General features: G+C 36.4%; 1 protein-coding gene across 21 annotated transcripts in view; it reads left to right on the top strand.

Annotated features, from left to right (window-relative positions):
* Window positions 1-25,123, top strand: part of TENM3 (teneurin transmembrane protein 3) — a 1,347,463-nt gene that overhangs the window by 673,374 nt on the left and 648,966 nt on the right. The window lies entirely within an intron of this gene.

Below are 25,123 nucleotides of genomic sequence, written 5' to 3'. Positions count from 1 at the left end.
AGAATCTCCTATTTAGATATTTTTTCTTGATGTTAAATCACCAGGATCTTCTCTGTTAGTTATTATCTTTGAAATCCAGAGTAGACACTAGCTTGCATATTATTTGCCAGTCTTTTTCATGGGCAGAGATAGTAAACAGGTGGATCATCCAATCTTTCTTAAAAAGAAAATTAGCCAAAGTTTTTGACCAAGATCCAAACCAGTCACTTCAGGTGTCTAATTAAGACAATGCGATGATTGAACTGGACACAACCAAATGAGGTGTCCCAGCCATCCTCACAATGAATGGAAAATAGTAGAGTCTCCTATTGCACGAGTAGATAGCCTATGTGCCAAGCAATGTAGCTGGAGCTATCTGACAGAAAATACACTTGGGCATCCAAGGAGTTCTTAGTCTATATTCTAGTATGTCTTGGAAAAATGCCACACCTTCTTGAAGTTAGTTGTCTTTGTATCTAAAAATAGGACATGTATAGGATTACTATATCTGTCATTCAGGTAGGAGTCAGATAAAGTTATACATTTATATTCCCAAAAAGCAGCTGAGCTATTTATTGAAAAGAGAAGCTGCATACGCAGGTAAAGATGCCAACTCTAATGCCAGCTCTACACAGAAGAAGTGTAAATCACGTAAGTTTTTTACATGTTTACCATAGAGGACATTAAAAGTCAGCATGACATGACATTTCATTAGAAAGTACTCCTGAAATTTTGAATTTGAAATAACACAAAATTAATATGTATTAACTCTTAGTAAACATTTTTATGGTAGACAGTAATACTTCATCGTTTCAGTAAAAAAGGGGTGTATTATTATGTAGATGTCTAGAGATCTCATGGTCACATTTAAACAATAACGTTGAAGACCTGTGCATTCCATTGATTATTTTTATAACTTAGCATCACAAATATTACTTTTTCACAGAAAATTATGCACCTTACTCTCAGCATGTATTGGAAATTCACTATGTAGTCTTGTGTCTTAGCCAGGATTTTTAAAAAATTCTAGTTAGTGATACTTTGATATATTTTTATCTTTAAAAATTTGGATAGTTTGAAGTTATAATCCTTACAATATTTTGATTGTAGTATAACTTAGTTATATTTTCTTCTTCATATTTTGGTGGCTCTTATTTGCTATTTGTAGAAACCTTGTGTCACAGTGTCAACAATCAGTATGTTGACAGCCATAAAAGCTTATCAATATGAGCACCATTACAGTACAAAACCAAAAGTCTTGTAGAAAATATTCCTTTTGAAACAGTCAGTTGTCTGACCTTCAATATACAACTCCTCATACATGAAAGGTGGAGCTCTGCAAGTGCTGCTTGCTATATTTTTTGTGTTGGAATTAAGGGATGCTAGAACTGGGAAGGGAGCACAAAGGAAAACTTCCCTCTGTGCACTGACTTTATGAACACACTTAAAAAGAATGTCTTTCTTGACATTTCATTTTAAGAGTCGTCTTAGGAAATGCTGCCAAGTGGGCTGTCCTTCAAATGTGAGTTGTCACGACATGTTTTTTTAAAAGTTGCTTAACTGTTCCTTTCATAGGAAGTAACAGTACCTTTCATATAAACCATGAACATATCCAGACCTGAGAAAGCCTGGTATCTATTTCCGTATTGGGAGCATGTCAACTAGAAAAAAGGAGTTGATGACTGCTGACGCTTTAAGTGAACCTTTCTGGGAAACAGATTTTCTTGAAGTTCTTGTAGCTGTATAAACAAGTTTGAAAAAAAGCTGGAGAAAGTTTGGTTACATCAGTTTTGTAGTTTGATAATTTGGTACTGTAATATTTTCTTGTTGTTATACTCAGACTTAACTCCCTATCACGTTTGCTATAGCGATGTGAGGATAAAAAACAGCAGGAAGAAACTGATGATTTTTATCTGTCATTCATGATATAAACACATAAACCATGCACTACTTGAATCCAAACTCCGAGCAGTAAGACGATCAGGAATACTCTGTCCTTTAACAGATAAAGAAACAGTAGTCAGAGACAGATATTCAGTGATGTGTTCATAAATTACAGGAGTTAAAATTGGGAAAAAAAAAAATAGTATTGCAAAATATACCTATGCCAGAATGAAACTTTGAGTCAGCAGCTGCTTTGAAATGGGTGAGTCCCAATACTCCCCTTCTATTTTTACAGTGGGCACAAAAAAAAAAAAAAAAAAAAAGGCCTCCAGAGAGAGCTTCTGTTCTTTCAGGCTGTATTTTATTGAAACACCCAAACAACAGATTAGCACAAACACAGGCTCTATGCAGGAGGTAGCACACAGTGCCTCTCTGGGGCAGGCGGCTCTGCAGGGGGTTCCTGCTCAGGGCTGCCCAGGTGTGGCAGGGCCTGACCCCAGGGCACCTGCCCAGCGCTTCCCTCCAGCTCTGGAAGCCCTCAGGGACAGCCACCTGCTTCCTTCCCTGCACAAAGCCACATGGAGGTAAGGACATGAATTTCCCTTTCAGCTTCTGGGCTGGACCTGTGGCAAAACAGCCAGGGCTTGAAGTTTGTACAGTATTTTCTCTCAGAGAGCCACACGGCCCTGGCCTGGCTTGCCTGACCCAGGGGCAGGGGCTGTGGGACAGCTCTGGAGGTGGTGTCACAGTGACAGTGGTGAGGGAAAATCTTAATTAGGGTCAGAAAAGTGCTTTGTAACATTGAACAGAGAAAGGTAAAAGTTTATTATGAGTGCATGCAGTAGGGGATTCACATTAGAGTGCTGTAAGTTTGGAAAATGAAGTCTTTCCCTCTTGGAAGAAGTAGGGGGATGGACATGTGTGTCTGAGAGTCATTAAAATATTGCTAGCTGGTTTCTGGAAGAAAGTTTGACAGCTTTAGTGAAACCAATTCATTAAAAATTGTACCAAATCATGTTGTGCTTCAGTCTAGATTCCAGTAGGCTTTAGACCTCTAGCACGACCACACCAAATCTGCAGATTTGGTTCTCTGTTCGAGTAAGTCACTGGTCATTTATGATTCTGTGAAGTTTCTTTTATCATTTCTATTTTCCTTCAAATGCAGAAAATGCATTATTTAAAGTTACTATTGAAACACTGTAAAATTAACAGATTTTTTAATATAGTTAGTTAGAGCTCTTTGGAACTAAAGCTGAAAGTTTGAAATTTTACACCTAGCTTGTCTTTAGGTGACCATTTTATGTCATCCATGAACACGGCCTAAAACTCAGCAGCTATATTATTATTCAACAGGAAACTGCAAGCAAATTGCTGACACTCATATTCTCCTTTTTTTCCATGAGGATGGAAAACTTGCAAAAGAAAAGTGAATGAAAAGTTGATTTGGAAGTGAGAACTGGAATAATGAGCCACTGTACTGTAATCCACAGCTAGGTACTGGGAGCAGAAAAATATAGTTCTGTGGATCAAGCCAAAAATCTCTGAATGCATGATGTTTCTTAAATGCAGGTCCTTATTAGCTGTGTGTTTTGTAAATAGTTTATTTTGTTTCAAATGTTTATCCAGTAGCTGGCTTACTACTGAACAGTTAACATCATACCTGAAAAAAAACACATGACAAAGTTGAAAAAATGGAAAATTGTATTAATTTGCAATGAAGATATCTTTTTATAAAAATCTCCTATATGTGTTTCAGGACAGTGATATAGCATCAAACTTACTCCTATTTCTTACCCCTTACTTCTTGTTCACCATTGTCATTCATTTGACAGAAAAACCTATCTGCAAGCAATAATGCATCCAGGTACTGAAAGGAGCTAGAAAAGCAGATAGCTAGCTTTTCTTTTATGTGAAACATACAATTTTTGTTATTGGGTGATGTTTGGCTATTACCTCTGAATTGTTATTAGATTCTATTGCACTGTAGTTTGGCTGGCAACTCCCAAGTGAAAGTAAAATTGTCATTACCACTTAAAAGAATGAATCCTGCCAGCAACTGCTAACCTAAAGATAGGTAAATCCTTTCAGTTTTGTGTCAATCCACTCAACTAACAAAGATAAGACTGACTTGCAAAACACCTCATCAGAGAGACTGACCTTGAAGCTTTAGACATTTTGAAGCCTACAGAGCTAGTTGAGTCTTGCTTTAACACGGTATGTCAAGACTGTTTGATTAAGTGTCCTTTGGCTGAATGTTGTTCATTATACGCTAAAATGAGTATGTAACCAATATGCAAATATGTAGCCATTGTCTCTTTATGGTGTGAATGTAGTGATAAGGTTTTGTATATAATGGCTGTTACTTTTCTTGCTGGCATGCTGGCTTTGTTCCAGCATCTGGGCTTGCGCAACTCTGTAACAAACAATATCTCCGCTCTGTATGCTACATTATGGGGGTTTTAGCACACCTGGTGACAGAACCTTGTTTCTGGAACAACAGTGTTTCAAGTCCGATTTTCACCCATTTAAACTACCAAGGGGGAGGAAATGCACATTTGAGTTGTTATTTCTCATACTTAGCCTTAGATCAATGATAGGTTATTCTGGAAAGGTCGAAGAAAATAAGGGGAGTCATTTTTGAGTGATGATGTTGTGAAAAATTTACGTGTTTCAGTTTTATGGAAGCGTTGTGACCTTTTTTTGCTCTCCCATATCTCAGAAGAGTTTGGTGTTAAAAGTTCAAGCTTGTCATGCAGTTAATCCTTGATGAGAACAAGTGCATGTGGCATGTCTGAACAGATCTGATTTAGAAACAGAAAGTTACTTTTAGTCTTAATTTGTTAACTCTTTCATCTTCACCAATTCAGAATGGAAGATAAATAAGCAGTTCCAGATGCCTGCATGTGGCATCTTTAGCACACATGAGCATATTTCTTCATCCGCATCAGTAATTCTTTTCTGTGTTTTCTGTGTTTCTCCAGTTTAAAATGGAGGGAATGTTGCTCCCAGTTTAAAATGGGGAGGGAAAGAAGGTAGTGTTTCCTTTGTGTTCTGTCACTTTGCAAATAATTTAGTCATATTTTACACATTTGATTATTGAAATATATTTTAATTATAACACAAATTTACCAGAATATTTTTTGTTATATTTTGGGAGCAGAAATAGTACTACACCAAATCAAAATATTATTTTGTGCCTCCTGGAAGCATACCTTAAGGTAGGACCCCCAAAACTCTGCCAAAACTCTCCCCAACCACAGAACTGTCTGACGCCCAAAACTCTCCCCAAAACATAGAACTGTATGAGAGAACTTATTGGTCTTTGAATCCAGAATAGGACTGTGGATCCACTGGAACTCTGTCTGTTATAACAGGTTTTCGAAAGCACTATTACTTAGTATAGCCCTGCATTAAAAAAAAAAAAAAAAAATGTATATATATATACATACATACATGCATATATATATATATATATATAAAATGGAATTTTAAATTATATACAATATTGAATTTTTGAAAATAGGTGGTGGAGTTACTTAGACAGAATTAATACATCTATAACATTTTCAACTTTCTAGTAACAAGTTCTCTTGCTGTGAAAGATTAAACCCTAGAATTAAACCCTGGGGTTTTAAAGTATGCAGATTTCTCTGAGGTTCTCTGATTTGGGACTTGCTGAAGTCCCAGAGAATGTCTGGCAGGGTTGACATTTCCAGATTCCCAGTGGCAGAGCTGGCTTTCTTTCCTGTCTGTTGTGAGTAAGCGGTTTTGGTCCCGTGACCTTTGGCTATTTGGTTCCACACCTTTCTCAAAAATCCCATAATGACTGGAATGAAGAAGCGGATGGAGTTTCTTCATGTATCTGTTTACAGATTGAGGAGCAGAGGCAGACACTTTGTATGAGATCTGTTAATAAGTTCAAACAAGGGCTTTTTCTTAAGTTAGAAATAATTATTTGAGTTCATTTTACTTTTGCTGGCAGAGTTCTAAGTATGCTAAAAAAATGCATAACTTTCAGTGTATTTATTTTTCTCTTAGATGACAGGTTGTTCCCTGGTTAGATTTCATCCACTTCTGTCAACTCAGTGATAAAAGAGGTGCTAGCTCTCAAGTTAATGGATTCCCATAGAACCATGCTGGTGGGAGAGTAACTGTTTTATCCACACTTGTGCTCCGGTTTCACTCATATCCTTTCCTTCCAAACCTGTTGCCTCAGTTCAGTGTTGTTACACAGCTGTTATTGTTTTTCCTCACTGCTTTCCTTGGGAGGAAAAAAGAGTCTATTTGCATGACTGGCCTACAGTGATCTTCCAACAGATAGGAGAAAAAATAAACCAAAGCATGAGGAATACTACTGCAAGGGTGGCTGATCAGTATTGTAATGAAGTCATCTAATCTTATTCTTCACTGACATTACAATAGTCCAAAGTTTTATTCACAATATGTGACAGAATAATATATTTTCATACGTGTTCATTAAGTGAACTGTGGCACAGGTGTGCTGAGTACAAGAATACTTTCTCAGGTTAAAAGAGACACCAGGATGATTGTGTGTGCTCACCTAGCACATATCATAGAACAGTCTCAATAGTTTCTTCATCAGGACAGTTAGAGTATATGTTTAGAATTAATATTACCTAGTGCACTGACTAGTCTGTTTATTTACAGCGTGTAATGAAACGTGTCTAAAAAGCAAGAAATGGCCATAGTTCCTACTGCTAATCAGCATTGCTCCTATTTATTTGTATGGATTTCCTTTATATGAATAATAATGAAAAAGTGCTACGATATCAATAGGTATTCCTAAATACTCAAGTGTGCAATAAATGTAACCATTCCTTTTATATTTAAATTAGGTATTTGATATAAATCAACAAAGCTTAGTGGCAAAACTTGACAACTCCGTGCCTAATGCTGTAAGGAGAAAGATTTCTGAAATATTTACTGCATCTATAATTTTTTACATGCTGGCAGAAAAAATACCAGCTGAGTAGCCCATACATGTATATTTTATCTATTTTTTAATTTGTGGCATTTTAATCCCAATAGTACCTCACTTTTTCTTCCAGTAGACTAAATAAGAAATCTATGATTACTTACAGAGTCCTTAACAATGGGAGACTCTATTAAGCATGCAGAGAAAACAAATGCAGCCCATGAATTTAATTCTAGTTTTCATTATCTTTTATTTGTGTATCACAGCCTAAAGCTGTCGATTATATTCTCATATTCATCTTTGTAGTAAAATGTTTGGAGGCAGAGGGGAATTCACTAAACAACTGAGTTGTTGATATATTTTATGTGAGAAGAAATCCCTGTATTTTAAAAATGATAATGTCTTAAGTTACTAATGTATTTTTAGAATATTTTTCACTCTGGAAGGGTCCTAATTCCTGACTGTAAACTAGTAAATTATTATCAAAATACAATAAACATTTTATACAGGGTGAGAAATTTCATGGAGAAATCTCAATGAACCTACTTCAGTATAATGTCTCAAATTCTGTTAGGAAATGTTCTCTGTCAGCATGGTGGTGTATTTGGCCTCTGTTCAACCTCTTGCAAACCATTAAGAACCCTTTTTTTCCCCCTCCTTTATACATTCTGCCTCTTACATTTATTTTTCTTTTTCCCCAGTCTGTTTACCCAAGAGATAGCTTGGCATAGATGCAGCATCTGGCTTCACTGAAGTCCTGCTTTTTGCATTTTTAAGCTGGATTGACTGAAGTAAAGGGAAGCTGAGTGACTTGCCTGAGGTTGGCTCAGTTGGGATTAGAACCAAGAATCCTCTTGCCCACAGCCGTTTGCTCTGAACAGGGGACCTCTCTGCCTTCATATTGCCCCAGCAAACCAAAGGGGCATTTAGATTATTTTATGAATTATTTCTAACAGTTTTCATTCCATTTTTTCTTTCAGATTTTCAGAGATATTTTTACATAGTCTAACCTTTTTTGGAAATAGAATGTTATTCCTTTTTTGGGTTTATATTTCAGTTAGGATATGACTTTTCGGGGAATATGGTACATAATTACATCAACAAATCAGTCTTCTTTTTAGTATGTATTCATATTTAGCCATGGATAATTTTTTCAGTGTTCAGATCTTAGAAGGAATTGCCAAATCTATGAAAATGAAATTGCCAGATCTGTGAAAAAAGAAGACTCAAGAAATGTGTTTTTACATAACTCAGTAGTAAATATGACCATCCGCATGGACACATACACAACACTTAAGTGGACATATTTATGCATATAGCTTGGGACATCAGCACTAATGCACAATACTGCTTTTCAAAACTAAGTTTTAGGTAACGGCCAATGATTATGCCATATTTTAGGAGGAAAGGCTCTATTATAACTTTCTTTGTTTCCTTAGTACCAGGACTTAAGGCTTATGACCAACAGGGGGGTCCCTAGGAGTTCTAGGCTTTCTAGCAATTTCTAGGCTTTCTAGCAATGAGTCAAGGAGTTACAGAGTTTCCAACAATTCCCTATAACAGAGTCTTCCCCCTTACTAACAAAAATACCAGTCCTGGGAGTGTACTTGTGAAACTTTAGGGGTAGTAGCTGTTGGAATTCAGAGCCAAAGCTGTGGTGGAACAATTTTTATCATAGATCTTTTGCCATATTTTTACCAATGATGTTATAGTCACAGTTGTTTTTCCAATTTGAATGCATAATTAAAGTGTAGTTTTCAGATCTGGTGGTAGAAGACACACTGGCCTTGAGGGATTGGTAATTATGAAGAGATTCCTAATCTATTATACATGACAGTAGGAAAAGGCAAAAATAAGGAGCAAAAGCTAAAGGACATCAGCCTAGATTCATCTGGGAACAGACTAGGAAGTACACAAGGTCAGTCTGTGGTATGCAAAATTTCCTTGCCATCTCAGAAAATACCTTAAGTGCTATATGGAATAAAGTAAAAAGACTTTTTCTCCTTTTCTTGCTCTCCTGGGCAGAAAAAGACATACATGTATCGTATGACATATTTTAGTTACATTTCTGCATCAAGTGGTAAACATACTTTGGATGCTAAACAGAGGAGAAGATCTGTATTCCCTTGATAGGAAAAAGAGAAAAAAACCTGTATTTTTGCTCATTTTGAAGGTAACTTTTCTGTAACCTTGAAAAGTAACCTCCCTGGGTGCCTCTACATTGCTAAGTCTAGAAGTGCCTTCCGTCTCTTTGAGCCTGTCATGTTGCCCAGCCATATCTCATTTTCCATATCATATAAGACCAATGGGCTTTTTGCTCAGTGAGCTTGTTTTACATGAAAATGACAGAGAGATTCACAGGGTAGGTGGAAGCTGAAATGCACTTTCAGAGTTCTCTCCACTGGAATCATAAGGGACATACTCCTGAAGAACGTCACACTGCAGCGAGGCAGATGATCTCCATGCAGTCTGCAAGACTTGTTTTAAATGTTAAAAAAAGATTCTGGAGGATTGTTTAGATTGCTAGGAAATTTCTTAACAAACTGCAGAAAGGGAACAGTAAGAACACGCCTAATTTGTAAATAATTTAGAAAATTAGCATCATTCTGACCAATTCAAGTCTACTCCAGCTTGTGAGGCTTAAGGGAGACCAGATGGTGGTAGTGCATTGGAAGGTATCCAAAATTGCTTTTGAGTTAATTGATATAGTGGAGGGGAGATCTCTAGAGAAGTATATATCCCCAGGTAGTTGATTGCTTTGGAATTCCAACAGGGAAGAAATGTGTCAAAAATGCAAAAGGAAACATAAGTTATTGCGTGGTTATATCTTAGACTTGGCTCAGTTAATTTGTAGCCAAACTTACATTAAAAAAAATACAAAAAATTGTGTTAAAGAAGGAAAAAGTGGTCACTGCAGAATTAGAAATAATTAACAAAATAGCCTATTAACCTTTAGTATTTGATGTATTTACACTTTATTTTCATAGTGTATTAGTGTATAGAAGAAGTAGAAGGCTTATTTTTAATTTGAACTGGCAAATTTTAAACAGAATGGCAATGGTGTAGCTGTTAACCATATATTGTTACAGACTGTTAAATGAAAGTGTCAACTTACTAAATTGGAACTCTCACCAGAGGTTGTCTAAAATCTCTATAAAATAGATCAAATGAAACTGGAAAGTAATTGATAGCTACAGTGAAACTGAAAGTGAATATAAGACTTGAAATCACAGAGAAATCGGGACTTACATGGTGAACATTCACTTTTCTCTGAGGCTCCCTAATTGAACACCTTCACTCAGCCCACTTGATAAGTGAGGAATCTACTTCTACCATCTATTTGGCATCATGATGAATACTTAACAGATATGAAGCATCATCTTTGGTGGCTTAGGTTAGTTTTATTTTTTGTTTTTCTCCATTCTTTTTCCTTTTCCTCATTCTCTTTAATTTTTAATTTTTTCTTTCCTTTTTTCTTTCCTTTTTTGCCTTTCCTTTTCATTTTTTTCCCTTTCTCTTTCCCTCTTTCCTTTTCCCTTTTCTCAAATATATGTAATTACATTAATTTAGTTCTTAACAATGAGTTAAACCTTTCAACATTTTTATTAATTTCATTTTGGAAATGTTTCATCAGGAAACACTGCATTTTTCATGCTTTTCTTTCACATGTTCTCTTTCAATCTTTTTAGTGTGCATACATTTAGAAGAACAGTCAATGTGACCTTTTTCTATGGGGTTAATAAAGAATGCACAGTTTCATAAGTTTGATTCAATTTCCTTTATGCGAGCATGCCGAATAAGTGACCATTATAGTATTTGTCTGGTTTTCTGTGCTTCAGTGTGCAGTTACCAACCTTTTATATGAATGACCACATCTGGTGTGCATTTGGCCACGTAAGGTGAGACAAAAGCAAAATAGATTTTCCTTTGCATTAAATCAAATTTCCACACAATGTACTCTCTAATGTGGATCTCAAATGTATCAGGTCATATATTATTTAGCTGCATTGCATTTTGTGCTTTTTTAAATTCCATCCCACATTCCAAGTTTTAATAAATGCATGAGTAGATGCAATATTTGAGCTCTATATCTTAGAAATTCAACACTTTCAACAGATTCTTCAGACTTCAAAGAATTTAATATTAGTATCATAAAAGGTCTTTTGAAGAATAGTACTGGAACATAAGAAAAATGACTGCCTGAGTGCGCCCTATCATTTTGAAAGTGTTTTATTGCTTTAATTTCCTGTCTTACTAAAGTAACAAGCAGCATAATAGAAGATATACTGTAACAGAGTTTGCAATTTATTAGAAGGCTTGAGGTAGTTGAAGACTTTACGTGATGTGAAAAAGAAAACCTCTATTTAGCTGAAAAATGGAGACAAGCTACAACATTAATGTTGCAGCAGCTTTAAATGGAGTACTATCTTTGACTGATAAGTTGCTTCGACAAGCCCAGTATGTTTGAATGGGATAAATCTATAAGTATAGACCTCACTCAGTGCTTGTTGTGTGTAGATAGGCTCCTGGAAATATAATGTTATTTCATCTGTGAGGTGTGTATGAGATGATGAAGCTATTTGGATTCCATAGTACAAAGGTACTACTGCAGCTATATTGATCCATAATATGCCTTTTCATTTATTTATTATACTTTCACATATGTGACTAAATTTAATTCTGAGCTTTGGCAATCTCGTATAGTCAAAGTTTAGGCTATGCTAAGTTTTTAAAGCATCTTACCAACCTTACCTCACTCTTTATAACACGAATGTTGGAATTTATCCCACACAAAGATCAAAAATTAATTTTTTAGAAGTGTAGAAATGAAAGCTGAGATAGTAACTAACCTATAACAACATGATGCAAGGTCACTTCATAAGTAAAAACAGCTATTTCCCTAGAAGGAGCAATAGACTATCCAGTTGCTTTCTACATTTTGTGTAGCAAGATATGCAGGCATCAATCTGTATGCTTGTGGTGGAAGTTGCATGTTTATCAGTGCAGAGCAAGAAGAACATGAATCACAAGGGCTTCTTAATCCCACCACTGTTCTGCCACTCAAGGATTACAAAACAGCTGGTTGTTAACAGATTGGTTGGTATTTCCAGAAAACGAAACAAAACAAATATGTAATAATGTGTGGCAAATCCCTTCAAAAGAACAAAAAGGACAGTTTAGCTGGAGATCTTATTGATAATGTTGTTTTTAGTGGATTGTAGACCGTGGGAATTTCTTTCAGTTGAGTGAATTTCTTTGTTGGATTATTGAACAATACTATTTCTGTTTGTTTGGTTTGGTGTTTGTTTTGTTGTTTGTTTGGGTTGTTGTGTGGTTTTGTTTTTTTTTTTTTGGGGGGGGGCGTTCAGTTGAGGCATTCTTAGTTAAGTCTTAAATAAGGCAAATAGCATAAAATCATATTATAGAAATGTAACTCTTAAGGTTCATGTATTCAAATAGCATATTTGACTCCTAGAGGCTCAAGTACAAGCAAAAGCCCAAATATTACTGGTATCCTCAGTTATCTATGTTAGTCTTTGAAAGAATAATGATTTGCAAGGCTTATTGCTAACTGAAGCACAAAAGATTTCCTCTGGGCTTGCCACAGACAATCCTCAGGCACATTAGAGGAGTCAGCTAGAGTTAGTTCAAAGTGAATTGCTCCATTTTAATCATAGTGACTTTACCCTCTCAGTCAATATGCTGTAATGGCGTATTGTCAGTATTTTTTTCCTTTTAAATGACAAGTTGGGTCACTTTATTTTGAGGCATATTTTAGAGTGTTTGTTAGATTTATAGATTCAACAGTTCTTCAAAGAGACTTTCTGTCTTGCTTTACAACCCTGAAATTCTGTATTGCTGCTATTTCATCTCCTTGAGGCAGTTCTTAGTTAAAATATGTGGAGATGTTTTACGACTGAATGAGTTCTTAGTATGATATATAACCAATTATATAGTTATAATGAGTCCGAATTTTAAAAACCAAATAAAACACGTTGCACTAACGATTACTAAAGACTAACATTACCCTCTCTTCGTTTATTTGCACATAGGGAACAGGTATGTAACCATAGTATTCAAAAATATTACTGTCATTACATTTTAAAAAATCAACAATTTGATTACTTTAATACTTTAGCTAATTAACTCTGAAACTTTGGAGATTTTTATGCATTGTCTAAAGTCAGTGCCAATTTTGTATATAATTATATCACTTCCTAAACTGCTGAGTTCTTTGGGATACCAAATAGTAATTAATGAACAAAAAGCATGCGTTTGATCCTCCATCAGTTTTTTCTGTTTTCAACACCTGAGACAGGTTGTTGCTGAGATTCATTTCTTCTTTATAGTGTAGCTGATTAATGCACACTGAATCTTCCAGGGAAGATGTAGCTTTTCCACAATCCTTTTCAAGAGTTTTAAGAACCTGCTAGACTTGAGGGAGTAAAAAACAAACCCTTTCCTTTCAGGGACTTGACTCTGAGTTTTGTAAAGAGTAAAGGAATAGGCTCTGCAGTTACACAGTCACTTCTGTATTTTTTGTTAATACAGGTTATAAAACTACTAATGATGATGGTCTTTCCCCTTAGCCCTGTCTGTATTTATGTCTCTGGTCCAATAACCACAGGGATCAGAGAGGTGTATTTTATCTTCATTTTACCCCTCTTGGTATTGTTTTAGCCCAAAGGGGAAATCAAATGAGATACAGAAGATGCTAAACTTGCACAACTCTCAGGTCATTAGCAACTAATTAGAAAGAGCTTACGGATCTCAATGATCCTTTAGGTAAAATGTGAGAGAGGGATCAGAGAACATTTAACATCTTCACTTCCTTGTTCTTTCCAGGCAGTGGCCAAATGTGTGACAGAGTTTCTGACTTATTTTCTGTTGTTGCTTCTTTTACAATATGAACAGGTATTTTACACTGACAGAGTAGGTTAAGTGCCAGATATTCACAGAATTCATCTAAACAGTAGGTCATTCCACTATGACTTCATTTTGTATTATTTAAATGTTAAGATTTACTGAATAGATAAAACGTGAAGATCTATCTAAAATACAGCGCATGTCATCTATAGATGTTAATGAAAAAGAAAACTGATGTACTATGAAAACTTGAAGGATAAAAATTAGTCGACATTAGCAGTTATGTATTAGCTGCTGTTTATCCCCAAAGTTAGAATCCTAAAGACTATGAAGTTTATAACTCTTGGGATAATCTCTGCTGTTGCATCTCAAGGTTGTAATGTGAAATAGCTTTCTTCTCTGGAAGCATGGATGGCTTTGAGGTAATATAGCTGTCACAGATTTATATTTGTGTGTTTTACTGCCCAAAGGTGCCAGGTGCAACACTGGGATCACTCCAGACGCATGCTTGCCTGAAGCCCTGCTAACATTTCACGTGTCCAGCAGAGTTACAGGGACTAAGCTGTACTTTCTTTCATGTAAACTCTTTCTGCCTGTAAAATGCAAGAGGTACATGCTTTCTCTCTGCTCCCAAAACCACACAACCTCCTGCACTTGAGAATGTGAAGAAAACTGCTAACTACATATGTCACTCACTGACATATGCACGTCACTGACGTGCGCAAACCTAATCATTTGATCTATCCATCCGAACACAGCTGACAGTAAAACTAGCAATAAACAGTTCTATTTTGGACAATGTTGTCCCTTCTTAGCACAATACAACTTTTAAATGTACATGTATTCATCTAAGTCTAGCCGGGACCCATGAAATAGAGGTAGTTCTCTGTGGAGAAACTCTAACTTTTGTTATTCTACTTGGCCAGTCCTGCGTATTAGGGAGCCACAGAATAGTTCATATTCTAAGTGTTCTCAGCCAGCAGACCTAAATTTCCTTTACAAACTGTTGATAGTACAAGGATAAGAAGAAAAACAGACTTAGCAAAAAAAAATGCACTCCCTTTCTGATGTCCACTCATATATTGATGTAAATTTTAGTTAAATTTTCACACCTCTGTTCCTTCTGTTAATTTATGAGAATTTCTGGAACATCCCCAGTCTTTCTTTCCTAAACACCTCAGTCATTATTTTTCTTTCTCTTCCTTGAATTGTCCTTTGACTAAAGAAGATATCTTTTATAAAATCATGGGACTTTTTACTTTTCTTCCCCAAAGCCCTACGCTAGTTTACATATCACCCTTTCTCTTACTGCGTATGTTCTGTATCTCCATAAACTCCTTTCTTTTCAACCAACCTTGGTACAGCTAGTTTCCTTCCTAGGATGCTTTTTAGCATGGTTATTGTTTGTTTGTTAGAGAACAGTTGCTAATGTTAAGAGTATTACAATCTGTCAGCAAACAGTTCATCCACATCAAGAGAACACTTCAGTCTTACGTGTTTTTATGGGCTGCACATAGACTGATGCCCTAAAGCATCCTAAGTTTTTTAATGCATTTGTCATTAAGAATTAATGAATTCTCATGTTGAGGTGCATGTCATCCAGTATTCTCTCTCTACCAATTAAAAGCATCTGAGGGCTTACAGAATGGCAAACATGCAATAATTTAGCAATTATAAGCAACTCTTACTGGTTGTTTTTATTGTATTTCATGTTCATTATTGTATTTGGGGAGTCTTCTTATCCAACTTTATTGTGACTTATGCAAATATACAAAACAATTAATAGGTCAAACCCTACCATCTTCAGGTTGTCTTCAGGGACATTATAGAAAGATTCTTTAAATTAATTAAAATTTTTAATTAGAAAAATTGCTTTGAAAGTAAAGCAAGCTCTATCTCAATACTTCCATGTAGTGTTGATGCTGCCAAGTTTGACATGACAAGGAAAGAAAAATAAAGGTTTAACATGTATTGTTTGGGGAAGTTGAGAAAATCCCTCATGCCCAATACTGAAAGAGCAAGAACAATATGGAAGGAAATAGCAGTTCCGTTACAAGAATTCTTAATAAATCTGTTGAACCGTATGTCATAAAGTACGATTGGAGAACAGTAAATATTTCAGTCACAGTTTGCAGTATATGAATTAGTGCTGATCTAGAATGCCCCAGATAATGGAAGAGCATATTTCTGGCCACCAGCTTGGAAGTTTCTGATCAGCACATCCCATACAAAACATCCTTGCTTATGAAAGATTATTATTTTAGGAATCACATTAAGCTTCCTAGTTTAAGCATAACATGGAACTAATGCATAATATTGCTGTGTTCATGTTTCCTCAATCACTTAAGCATGGAAAGGTACAAAGGGACAGTTCATAGCAATCTTGGGAACACAGTGCAGAAGTACCTGGGTGGACTCTGCACAGAGGTAGTACAGTCCAGAGGAGATCATTGGTTTGTGCCTAGTACCATATAGTTTCAACTACACCACAGCTGCACAAAATATAGCTATATTTCCATAGATTTGTTCAGCTGTCACTGTCTCCACAAACTGACTAGTCTGAAAACTTAGAAGGAGTGGATAAGAAAGAAAATTGCTTACACTTAAACTTTAAAAGGTCAAGGAAAAGGAGCAATTACTTAACCTGGAAAACTTTAAAGAATAAGGAAGAGCAGTTCAAGCATGCATGGGCATCAAACTGAGGGTTGGATAAAATGTGATGTGGCTTTAATCTAAACAGTCTTTGCCAGAATTTTTTCTCCCCCCCAAGAGAACTGTGGTTTCTGGTTTTGGTGGGGGTTCTGTTTGTTTGTGGTGTGTGTTGTGTTTGTTCGTTTTGTTTGTTTTGGTTTATTTTGTTTTCAACAAAGGAAATGTGGTAGATATGATCTGTAGGGACTCCAGCACAACATGTGATGTATTGTCTCATCGGAAGCTATTAGTACTGATGGGGATGATTGGATCAGTACAAAACCAATAAGGTGGTAAAGAGCTGGCTAAAGAAAACTATCATTTGTTCTGTAAGGCAGAAGTATGAGCTTGCAGGGAGGTTGCTAATGTATTTTTTTAGGATTAATGACACTGTATGGATATTGTTATTCTTCAGCTTAACCTGTCCTTCCTGTATAGTTCATAACTCGGTATTACATTTCACTGTTACTAATATTTGTTATTCCACCGTGTTCCCAAAATGGCTCTTATGTGTACGTTCCCTTTGTGATTTTATTATTTTATCTTTTCACAGATTTTTTTTCTTTTTTATTTGGTTTAGTACCCCTTTTTAGCATGATATGTCTTCTCTGTGGTGAACAGGTCATCCTGTTCCGGATCCAGCTGTTCTGGACTTGGGTCAAACAAAATATTTATTTCCTCCTCCAGCTCCCTCTGGCCCTCTGCTTCCATTTACCAGCAGCTAAAATCATGGAATTGTAAATAGGTCAGGATAGACTGGAAGGAGTAAGTAGGAAGGAGGGAATCTGGAGTTGTCAGAGCTTAGTAAAGAATGAGAAATTAGTGATAGCCACTGCAGGCCTAACTCAGGGTGACATGATTGGACTCACAGACACCCACAGCCACTTCGACTGAAAAAGATATTGGGATGTAGGAGTCAAGTGGGTACTTCCTCTCTCTCTTTAGCCTGACAGAATAGTCATTAATTAAAGTCCTGACTTCAGATGGGAGGACCACTGGGTTCCGAGTTCTTAGAATAGCAGGCTAATAGATACACTGATAGAACTCTTACTACTGTGTCACTCTGCAGAAAATAATTAATGATTGCTTGTTTTGTCATAGAGAGGGAGCATGAGTTAGGAGTTCTGTAAAATAATAATTGGAAATAATAATTGGTACATGAAAGAGTAGTCCAATTCTTGTATATCATCCTGTGGTTAGTTAATGTAAAATGAATAAATAGTCCTGAGAACTGAGAAAAAGAAGTAGGGAATTCCTCAAATCAAAGAGCTCAAAAATTATACCCTTCTATTTCTTCCCCCCCGCTTTTTTTTTTCTTCTTTCCCCCCACCCCCCTTTTTTTTTCCTTCCCCTTGTTTTCTATACAGAGAGAAGAAGCAAGACCCATAATGATTTGGTTACACTCCTTCAAGGCTAAAATATAGGCTCACCATATTTTGTTGGGTGTTTTGCTTGTTGGTCAGTTATGTTAGGTGTAGAGATATGAGAAGGAGAAAGGGAATATTAATGCCATCATTTGCTTCTCTTCTGGGAGTATTTTAAATGAAAGAAGTAATCCTTGTTCTGCTCTTGAGAGGAGTGATTTATGCCTCTAATTTGAGGAGAGCATCCTGGATTGCAAATCTTGCTCTGCTATGTACGCAAACACTTAAAGCTCCCAGCGAGGTATGAGAGTTGTCTGGCTGTTACCTTTCTGAGGTGTTTCTCTTTAATTTTTTTAAGAGATCTTACAAACCTCATTTATACCTGTGAATTTTACAGACCATATACTGAAAGCCTAACTGGGGCACACAGGGTCTTTATCTCAGGGCCTTTTTGTCATTCAGATGTCTTTATGATGGTATTCATTTTTTTAAGCTTATTTCTAATGCCTAGAATTAGCTGCCTCAAATCTCTAATTGATCTTCACACATACTATGAAATACTTAAATTTATTGGACTACCTTCCTTTTTTTTTTTTGCTGTTGGTCATATCTATTTCAAATAATACACTTTGTTGAGACCTGTCTTTCTTAAAATCAGCTACTCACTGTCCTAGGTCATGACCCCTAGTAGTTGTGATACAACGTTCTAAGACTTGGGGATTTTGGCTTGGACACAAAAGAACTTTTCATCCAGAGAATGACAAAAATTAGACCTTCACTAGATACACTCAGGGTCAAATTAAGCTGATATACTGTTCAAAGACATTAACACTTTGAAAATCAGACAGTGTAAACAGAAAAAGTAAAATATCTGTTGACAAGAGGAATGAAGGTTAGGCTCATCTCCACGCTATTAAGATACTGTCACATCACGGTGACTTGAAATTTAAGTATGCTGAAAAAGGCAGCTTTTGAAACAGTTTTTGAAAAATGTAGAATCAATAGATTAGATTGTAAGTATAAAAAAACTGCTGTAAAAACAGTTTTGTTTTGTTTAACTATAACACCTGCCAATGCAGGTCATGTACCTGTGATTCTAGTCCGAATTTTTGTTTGTGTATTTCACAGGTTGTAGTTATTTATGTTAGGATTATTCATTGTATTGGAGAGTATGGATTTCTGTTCTGAGTAACCAGATCATGCTCTTTGTTAAGATATAATTTTTACTGCTGTAGTATCATTTGATTGTCATAGAACAATACGGTTATGATTGTTCCAGTTTTTTGCTTAGTATAACTTATTTTATATTTTGCACATAAATTAATTTTGCTTAGCTGACGAAACCATTTAAAAGCAAGCATTTCTTATTATATGTTAACCAAATTCAGCCATGTCTCCGTGGAAAGAAACCTAGAACATTCTGAGCAAAACAGTAGGTAAGAGGAAAGCAGGATAATGTTATTTTTCAAAGCATTACAGAAATAACTGCAATGTTACAGGCATAGAATATAGCCAGTTTCTTGTATCTCATCTTCTCCATTAGTGGTATCTCAAAATACTTTAAGGCAAGGGTGTCAAACGCATTTTCACTGGGGGCCACATCAGCCTCAAGGTTGCCTTCAAAGGGCTGAATGTAATTTTAGGACTGTATTAATGTAGGAGTAGTTACCGAGAGGCTGATGTGGCCCCCGGTGAAAGTGAGTTTGAAACCCCTTAAATACATTTGAGAGCAGAGGAAGAGTCAGAGATCCATGGATGTAAGAAGCAATTTTTTCCCCTTTCAGACTTGTACTGTTAAATTGAAGCTTCATAACAACATAAGAGTTATCTCTGTAATTTAGGGGGTTTATTTTCTGGTTGTTACACATAGAATTTTCCACTGGTAAGCCACAGGATCAGTGCTGGGTCATGATGCATTTGCTTAAAGCTCCTGACACATCAAGAGGAAGATAGATGCCTGTTTTTGGAGGGAAATATGTTAGACAACTGCTCCCTAAGGCTCTAGTGTTCATAGTAATTGTTAAATCATTTACATCATACATTAGCAGAAGCCATATAGCTACAGTAAATGACTCACACATATATATATTTACAGTGGAGAGATGCTAACTGCCAAGTTTCATAGTGCTGATAAAAGCAATAAAATATTTTAAATAATCTTGTACTACTTCACGATGTCCAGATCCAGTAGAGACTCTCAGAAAAATACTGCAAAATCCACTGCAAAAATTAAATATGCTTTAGTAAAATTGGCATGAAAATGCAACCTTTTAAGTGGGTGCTGTAACATTTTTCTCTCCTTAAATTCTAATTTCAGTGGTTTAGATTTAATGTATAGTCTATTCCTTCTCTAGAAACACAATAGGGACATAATTCATGTTTCAAAAAATGTACAAAGTTACAATTTCTAATCAATGTCTTAAGAGCTTTTTCTGGAGAAGAGGTAATAGATTTGTACAGAAACAGAGAAATTAACTACCGTGATAATAGCGCCAGGTGTAACATTATATATATCTTAGCAACTGGCTTTATTAATTTTGATTGATAAAAGTTTTCTCTCATGGAAATATGGTACTTCAGTACAGTTATGAAAAGCTGCTTTGTGGTGTTATCCCACCTCTCCAGCATTTGTTTTAAATATTTTACTTAAGTACACTGAATAATGTAACAAGCATGGAGAAATTGTCTGACTTCTGTCTTCACTCCCATACTGACAATAGGCCCAAAGGATGTAGGAGTAATGCAAAAGCGCAGCAGTAGCCTGCCTCTCACAGAAACAGTCCCGTGTCATGTTAGGCAGGAACAAGAGATCTGACAAAGACTAGACTGATGCTAACTGCCTACGTAAAGGGAAGATAGCTGTAATGTGAGGTTAGAGATGCCAACCAAAGGCTTTTATTGTGACCTTGAAACCATATATCCAGCTCCTAAGCAGAGAAATGATGTAATGGAAGTAATGCAGTTTATCATGTACATATCCACCTCCTCAATTCCTGCAACAGACCTTTCTTTTTGGTAACTAACCATACGCTGTGTGCCCTGTGGTTTCTAAGAGTTCAGACCATCAAACTGTAAAGTTCCATGTATTCCTCTCATCTATGTTGAAGGGAAAAGACACTCAATAATTTACAGGATAAATTTTTACTTAGCTGTTATGTCTAAGTAATCATGTTTAAATCTGAATTGCAATCTTCTGTTTAGGTGCAGAGTCCCAGTACTGCAAGCAACTTTATATTAGTACGGGTGTCTGTTTTCACAAATTTTTCCAGGATCATATCCAGTAACGGTTGAGTCATGACTTAAGAAACATTAGTAGCTGCTGCATTTGTAATAAATGCTGTATTTTTCAACAATTTTCAAAACACAGACAAAAGCCTGCTCCCAGTCCTGTGATTGACCTTCAGTTACAACTGTGTTTCTATTCATGTAGCTTCTCTCTTTGTGGCATCTACTCTTCTAACCCTGAGCTACCAGCTCCCAGTGTACATGACAGAATAAGAAATGGAGAAAAGTGATAGACAATTCGCACTTTCCTGGAGAAACAACTTGAATTCTGCGCATGGTCATTTAAAATCACTATTGGCTATTGTAAGCCTAAAACAGAGCAGCAGCCATCCAGACCTAGAGAGCTGAAACAGTAGTATAACTGATGCTTGAATCCGAATTAAAAATACAAAATTAACGAAGTCATTAATACAATTATTTTTCATGTGAACAGAAATTATTTTGCTCTTCCGAGGAAAATGCCAATCTTGGGAGTTCTGATTATCAAAAATACAAATCACTTTGTTGATGGAAAGTATGAAAATATAATTTAGAAAGTAATCTGTTATCAAGATAAGGAACAATAGCAGTTTCTCTTGCATGTGTTTCAGTATTTCTGTAAGATTCAGAAGCTAGTGCAGCATTTAATAATCTTGAAACTAATCCTTGGACTACAGAAAATGGGCCTAATTCCAAGAAGATTTAAGGAAGATTTCCTGATCATCCCCTGCTACTAGCACTTAGCAAGAACTAAAATATTTAATTGCTTATTTGATTTTGTTTTTATCACAACAAAAATCTTTTCTGATCAGAAGATGTATGTCAGTTCATATTACTGAATGGCATGCCTGATCGGAAAGGGTCAGACAATTCATAAATTGCTGTTTAAGTGCCATAAACAGGTGAAATGAGTTGATTTTTCACCTGCTAAAGTCGGATGCATTGAATTTTAAGTAGAGTTTTAATATTATGTTAAGAGCTAGTCTTTGTTCTTGCTTTATTGCAAGCTCCAAGCTGGTGTGTTTTTATTCTTCTTGAAAATTTTGGTCATAAGATAACACAATCCTGGCCCTCTAGCTTCATCTTTTTATTGCCCTCTTTACAGATTCATCTTGTGTAGCACAAGCTAAAAGGGCAGACACATAGTCTGGGAAGTTTTCCAGATTCAAGGTACTTAACACAGAATGCATTCGATATATGCATTGTGGGGTCTTGTTAGTCTGTCATAAAAACACACCAAGGCTGATCAAGTATTCTGACACTGTGCATGCTGGTTTGCATCTTGGCCTATAACTCAATTCATTTATTTGTTCCTGATCTAATTAAACTTGGTTTTGGTTTAGTTTGGTTTTTGTTTGTTTGGTTTTTGTGGGTTCTTTTACAGAAATCGAATATTTAGGATGTGTGGGGTTTAGTAGTGATAATAGGTTTAGGCTTTATTGCCAAAATGATGCAAATATTCTATTAAAAATTCCTGTGGTTGAGGGGACTCTGTGTGGGGTTATTAGATACTGTTGAATCCTGAAAACATTGCCAGAACTGGTGCTCTCTCTTTCTACCTAATGATCCTGCATCTTAATGGCAGTGGGAAAATAATTTGAGAAAGTATTTCTAATCACATGGGTGGCCTGAAATTGTTCTTCGCTATTCTTCAAAAGGGAAGGAGATTGACATGCATCTAGGTCTGCGAGAAGGACAGAAATAATTTTGTCTGTGATTCAGTAATCTAAGTGAGGAAATGAGGAAACAGTCATGAGCTACAGATGACCACTGATTTTACGAACAGAATTTAGGATTTAAGTAACACTCTTCATCTTCAGCATAGAAACAATTTAATATGCTATTTTTCAAATCCTTTAGACAGTTTAAAGACATTTTTTCGGTGTTATTTGGGGTGTTTTTTTTGTTGTTTTAATTTTGTGTTGTTGACTCTTCAGTGGATATGAACACAAGAAAAAGGTAGATACAAATCCCTGATAATACCAGATTTAAAGACATTAAAGCTTTGTTTTTAAAGATGCTGTGAGTAAAGGGTGAGGAAACTGAACTTGTTTAATGTGGAAAAGACATGGCATTGGGGGGACCTAGTAGCAGCCTGGCTGTACCTATAGGATGGTTAGCGAGAAACTGAGCCAGGCTCTTCACAGCAGTGCATGGCGTGGTGGTGAGACAACAGTCGTAAACTGAAGCAGGGCAGACTTCGACAAGATAAATGTTTCTTCTACAAGGATAATTAAGTTTTGGACCTAGAAGGCCTGTGGGAGCTCTGGCCCAACTAGACAAAGCCCTGAGCAACTTGGTGTGACACCACTGTAGGGTCTGCTTTGAGCAGGAGGCTGGTATGGAGACCTACTGAGATCCTTTCCCACCTGAATAAGTGTGTGATCCTATGATATACAAAAGTGTGGGGAGAGGACAGAAGCAAAACATGATGTAATAGTCAAGATGTTTGGAGATATCCTGTGGGTAAACATTAGAGGTTTGTAAAGACAGAAGTCTAAAAGTGATAAGAAATTATTTTTAATAAAAGAGCAGTTAATCCAGTTCTGCTACCTAATCCAGAAGAAAAAAAAAAAAGGATATTGGTACTGAATTTTTAACTTTTGAGTATGAGACAAATATTCTGTTCTGTTTTACATAAAACAGTATAGATGTTTATTTAAATGTGATTCATCTTCGCTGTTTCCTTCAATGTAATGATTGACCTAAGATGTTATGAGAGATTCTCAGATTTGACCTAGGTCAACAGTCAAAATGAACGTTTAAAATACCTGAAAGTGAGTTTAAGTGTAAAAAGCAAATGGCTTAGTGAAATGGCTTAATACTTTTTCTTTTTCTTTTTTCTTTTTTTTTTTTTCTTTGTAATATTAGGGCTTTTTGGAAGTTGGCACCTCCATTTACAATAATAGGATAAAATGGTGTAACTTTTCAGTTCTTTCCAGTACTTAGGTTTCAGGATAATTACAGTGAGTTTTTTCATATACATTTTTATTAATTTTAGATTTCTAGCTACTTAGGGATATTCTAGTTTTGGTTTGGTTTGCTTTCTTTATTTGGTTTTTGTTTGTTTGGTTTTTTTTTAATAAATACTGGAGAGAAACATGGTGTAGGTGTTCCAGTATAAAATATCTCAAAGTCACAATTTCACACATTCCTTGGTCTCTAATGTACTACAAGAACACCTGTAATTGCCTCTTTTTCCTAATTGTGTAACTGGCTATCCCAGATTGCAATGTGAATTAAAGATTCATGAATGTCTAAAGTATTAGCACCATCAATATCTCATCTTTCATCCTCATGGCCTCTGAGCACTTTCAAGGCCTTTTTCCAATGTAGGTCGTATTATCACAGTATCACAGTATGTTTGGGATTGGAAGGGACCTCAAAAGATCATCTAGTCCAATCCTCCTGCTGGAGCAGGAACGCCTCGGTGAGGTCGCACAGGAACATGTCCAGGCGGGTTTTGAATGTCTCCAGAGAAGGAGACTCCACAACACCCCTGGGCAGCCTGTTCCAGTGCTCTGTCACCCTTACTGAGAAGAAGTTTTTTCTCAAATTTAAGCAGAACCTCTTGTGTTCCAGCTTGATTCCATTACCCCTTGTCCTATCATTGTTTGCCACCGAGAAGAGCCTAGCTCCATCCTCATGGCACTCACCCTTTATATATTTATAAACATTAATAAGGTCCCCCCTTAGTCTCCTCTTCTCCAAACTAAAGAGACCCAGCTCCCTCAGCCTTTCTTCATAAGGGAGATGCTCCACTCCCTTAATCATCTTTGTTGCCCTACGCTGGACCCTCTCCAGCAGTTCCCTGTCCTTATGGAACTGAGGGGCCCAGAACTGGACACAATATTCCAGATGTGGTCTCACCAGGGCAGAGTAGAGGGGAAGGAGGACCTCTCTCGATCTACTAGCCACCCCCCTTTTAATACACCCCAGGATGCCATTGGCCTTCCTGGCCACAAGGGCACAGTGCTGGCTCATGGTCATCCTGTATTATATTCTTCAGTGTGTGTATCCTACATGGTGTCTTGAGGGGTAAAGGAAAAGGGAAGGCTTTCGAAAGCTTCCCTAGCCTTCCCCATCACTACTACATGTACACAAACATCCACCAAACACTTTTCAGTTCTCCTGTGTT

This window comes from Columba livia, chromosome 4, assembly GCF_036013475.1.
Source record: "Columba livia isolate bColLiv1 breed racing homer chromosome 4, bColLiv1.pat.W.v2, whole genome shotgun sequence".
In the NCBI taxonomy this organism is placed as follows: domain Eukaryota; kingdom Metazoa; phylum Chordata; class Aves; order Columbiformes; family Columbidae; genus Columba; species Columba livia.
The sequence above is the reverse complement of the archived record's forward strand: the minus strand, read 5'-3'. Positions and strand labels throughout refer to the sequence as shown.